Source organism: Petaurus breviceps, unplaced genomic scaffold (assembly GCF_028583685.1).
Source record: "Petaurus breviceps papuanus isolate PSGF00001 unplaced genomic scaffold, PetGlider_PUasm1.0 139, whole genome shotgun sequence".
In the NCBI taxonomy this organism is placed as follows: domain Eukaryota; kingdom Metazoa; phylum Chordata; class Mammalia; order Diprotodontia; family Petauridae; genus Petaurus; species Petaurus breviceps.
Window position 1 is genome coordinate 13,692,955 of NW_027185697.1, and position 4,088 is coordinate 13,697,042.

At 45.9% G+C, this 4,088-nt stretch overlaps 1 protein-coding gene across 2 annotated transcripts in view; it reads right to left on the minus strand.

Annotated features, from left to right (window-relative positions):
* Positions 1–3,098: 3,098 nt before the first annotated feature.
* LOXL2 (lysyl oxidase like 2) overlaps positions 3,099–4,088 on the minus strand; it is a 154,035-nt gene continuing 153,045 nt past the window's right edge. Inside the window, exon 15 of one of the 2 annotated variants that reach the window (XM_069066818.1) lies at positions 3,099–4,081. The gene's annotated coding sequence lies outside the window, so the exon portion shown is untranslated. The remainder of the gene's footprint in view (positions 4,082–4,088) is intronic. The other variant, XM_069066807.1, reaches the window with a different exon arrangement.

Here is a 4,088-nt window from a genome sequence, read left to right on the forward strand (position 1 = left end):
TATACATGTTTAGACCAGATTAATAACTAGTGATGGTCTGGTATGATAACTTGCTATGTAATCTAAAGGTATCAGTGTGTTTGAAAATTAAAGATGATGCTAATGATATTTTTTTTCTCTTATAGGCAGTGACATTCTGGGAAGGGGAGGGAAGAGGGATACAATAAAAAATGTAGGTGATGAAAAACTAAAGCTATCGATGAAAATTATTTAAAGAAAAGGGAGATGGGCAGGTCATGCCAAAAGCATGATGGTAGATTTGGAGCTGGGTGTTTAACCCCCTTATTTTACAGGTGAGGAAACAGGTCCAGGGAGATGATACTCAAGATCCCACAGAGTCAGTTGCAGAATTTGACCACCCAGGGTGGTCTCTGACTCCAGACCTGTCACCATTGCCTCACACTGGTCCCCATGAAATACTGAAAGCCTCCAGCATGATGGATCCATCCTCTGGAAAGGGTTTAGGGGAAATGTAGATGGCACCAATGTTGATGTCATTGATCCATTGAAATAGACCAGGGATGCTTTGGGGCTGTTCTCCATTAGCTCATGCACTCACTGTGTGGCTGGCTCATCTCCATACATAAGGGCCACACATAAGATGGTAGGACTGAGAGGGGGAAAGGGTCTCAGAGCACCCAGTCTGGCTGTCTTATTTGTACCCTCTCCTTGGTTTTATTGGTAGTATGCTATAACTACCATAAGCTCTTGAAATAGATACTCCAAGAAAAAAAATGAAAGGGGGCAGGGAATACTCCTTTCTGAGTTACAGTGGAATCTTTATCACTCCTTGAAAACTGGTTCTCTTGTTAGTGAGATCAATGTATGTGCAGTTGAGGCAGAGGTCATGGGTTTGGACAGAGACATTCTGTTGGGGTGACATTGGTCACAAATGGGACCTGGACAGAGTATGACTGGCTTAATGCCATCTAGTGCTGGGCTTAGCTGTCTTAATAACAGATCAAACAGTAACAATAGGTTAAGCGCCTACTGTGTGCCTGGCACTGTGCAGAGAAGCACTGATCCTAATCCTTCAGACCCCATCTAAGGGGTCATAGATGTATATCTGGAAGGGACCTCAGAGGCCATTGAGTTACAGAGATGGAGGTAGGAACAGAGTTGAAGCAGCTTAGCCAAAAGTTAATGTCAGAGATGGACTTCAACCCTAGGACTCCGGAGCTGATTCTCTTTCTACTATACCATATTGCTTGACTATGTAGTGGGAGGCCACAATGGGAAGAACAGCTGAGGTGGAGTCAGGAGACAGGGGTTTGAATGCCACTTCTACTGTTTAGGAGCCACAAGACCCTGAGTCATTCACTGACCACCCCCCCCCCGGCCTCAGTATCCTCCATAAAATGAGAGAATTGGATCAGATGGTCATGGATCTCTAAGGTGGTTTGGAAAGAGCCAGATGCAGGAATGAGGACCATAGCACCACAGCTTTAAATCTGGAAGGGACCTGAGAGGCCATAGAGTCCAACCTTCTCCTTTGACAGATGAGGAAACAGACCCAGAGACGTGAAGTTACTTCCTCAAAAGTTACACAGGTAATAAGGGGCAGTCAGGATTTAAAATATGAACCCACTTCCTCTTGATTCCAGAGAAATAGATGTGGTGTGTGTGTGTGTGTGTGTGAGAGAGAGAGAGAGAGAGAGAGAGAGGAAAAGAGAGGGAGAGGGAGGGAGGGGGGGAGGGAGAGGGAGGGAGAGACAGAGAGGAGGAGGAGGAGAAGAAAAGGAGGAGGAGGAAGAGGAGAAAGAAAAAGAGTGAAGGAAGAAAAAGAAAATCAAGCATTTATTAAGCTCTTACTATGTTGTCTGGGAGTTATGATACCTTGGTGTGAGTTCTGTAAAGAAGGGAAGCTCCCTGAGAGCAAGTGCTGCGGTTGCCTTTCTTTTTATCAGTGCTTATCACAACACTTGGAATATATTAAGTACTTAATAAATGCTTTATGATTAACTGTGGTTGACCTTGAGCATGTTACTTCACTGGGCCTCAGTTTCCTCGTTTGCCAAATGGGGAGAGGGCATTGTCAAACGATTCTAGACCCAGAAGATAACTTACAGATCATGAGGTTCAATCCCTTCATATCCTCCTTCCTAGGGGACTTTGTATTCATGCCTTTTCTATTCTGGATGTATTTATAGACGTCCTCATTTCCCCCATTCAAATGTAAATCCCTTGAGAGTGGAGGTGGTTATGTCTTTGTCTGTCCGCAGTAGCCAGCACAGAACTTGACACATCGTAGGTGGGAGCATGAGAGCTGTGTTCATGTGTCACCAGGGTGGTCACGTGGAGCATCTTGTTCTGCTTGGCCTTAGAGAGCAGAACCAGCCCCAATGTGAGCAAGTAGAAAAAAGGCCAGTTTTGACTCCATGTCAGGAAGAATTTCTGAACAGTGAGAGCTGTCCTCTCAGGCAATGATGGGCTCCCCCTCACGTGAGGTCCAAAGGCAAAGGCTGGATCACTCAGAATCATACAGAGCAGCCGAGATCTAGAGCTAAAAGGGATCTCAGAGGCCACCTGTTCCAAATCCCTCATTTTAAAGATGGGGAAACTGAGGCCCAGAGCTGTACAGTGACTTGACCAAGGTCAGACAGGTAGCACGTAACTAACCCAGGATCTTCTAGAAGGGATTATTTTCCAGGCATGGATTGGGCTAGAAGGCTTCTAAGGTGCCTTCAGCTGTGAGATTCATTCATGCAGTAAGCATATATGAAGGACCTACTGTGTGCTGAATACTAAGCTGGGGGAAGAAGCCATAAGATCACAGGATTAGAGCTGGAGGGAAACTTATTTTCAGGAAGAGAACACTGGGGCTCAATGTTTCTGATTTCACTAGTGCCCCAGAGAGTTAATGGCATTTTATGTTTCTTTCAAAGTGTGATGGGCTTGCTTGGACAGGTGGCGAGCTCATCTTTCCTGGAGGTCTTCAAGTTAAGTCTGACTGACTACTTCTGGGGCATGGTGTAGGAGGATTCTCATGGGACCAGATGGCCCCTGAGGTCTCTGCCAACTCTGTGGCTCTGTGAAGAGACAAGAAGCCTTGGTGCACTTGGTTACACATGCTACACAATGGAACCATACACATTACATATAATGGTAACCCTTTATTCTGGGAACAAACACCTGTGATTCAAGTATATGTAAACGTCTGTGACGACCCACAGCACCTGGTGAGTGTCCTCCCACCCAGGAATTTATTTATAGCACCAGTCATTCAGGTCAGCCCAGCGGGATGATGATGGTGGTGGTAGTGATGCTGATGGTGGCAAAGGTGCTTACACAGGTGGATTTGGCTTCAGTTTCTTCTGTATGGCTGTGCTTCCGAGGGCCCAGATGCCCATATTAAATATCATTACATTTGGTTTTGGACATAACATGCAAATACAATGTAAAACTGGTATCCTTAAAATAAAATAGAAAAAAAGCACATGCTCTCCTAGTCCCCCTGATCAGAAATATATACAGGTAGCACCTTCGAGTGATGGGAAAGATGGAAGGCTGAGTGGAGTTAGAGGTCCCTGGATCCATGCTAGGTGGAATCAACCAGACTTTGGAGGACTATTCTAGGTGAAATCAACTAGACTTTGGAAGACTAGTTAGTGCTGAGTGAAATCAGCTAGACTTTTAAGGACTAGCCTGGGTGAAGTCAACCAGACTCTGGAGGACTAACCTGGATGAAATAAACCAGATTGGAGGATTAGCCTGGGTGAAATCAACCAGACCCTGAAGGACTAGCCTGGGTGAAATCAACCAGACTCTGGAGGACTAGCTTAGGTGAAATCAACCAGACCATGGAGGACTAGCCTGGGTGAAATCAACCAGACTCTGGAGGACTAGCCTGGGTGAAATCAACCAGACCCTGGAGGACTAGCCTGGGTGAAATCAAACATACTGGAGGACTAGCCTGGATGAAATCAACTAGACCCCAGAGGACTAGCCTGGGTGAAATCAACTAGATCCCGGAGGACTAGCCAGGGTGAAATCAAACATACTGGAGGACTAGCCTGGGTGAAATCAACTAGACCCTGGAGGACTAGCCTGGGTGAAATCAACCAGACCCTGGAGGACTAGCCTGGGTG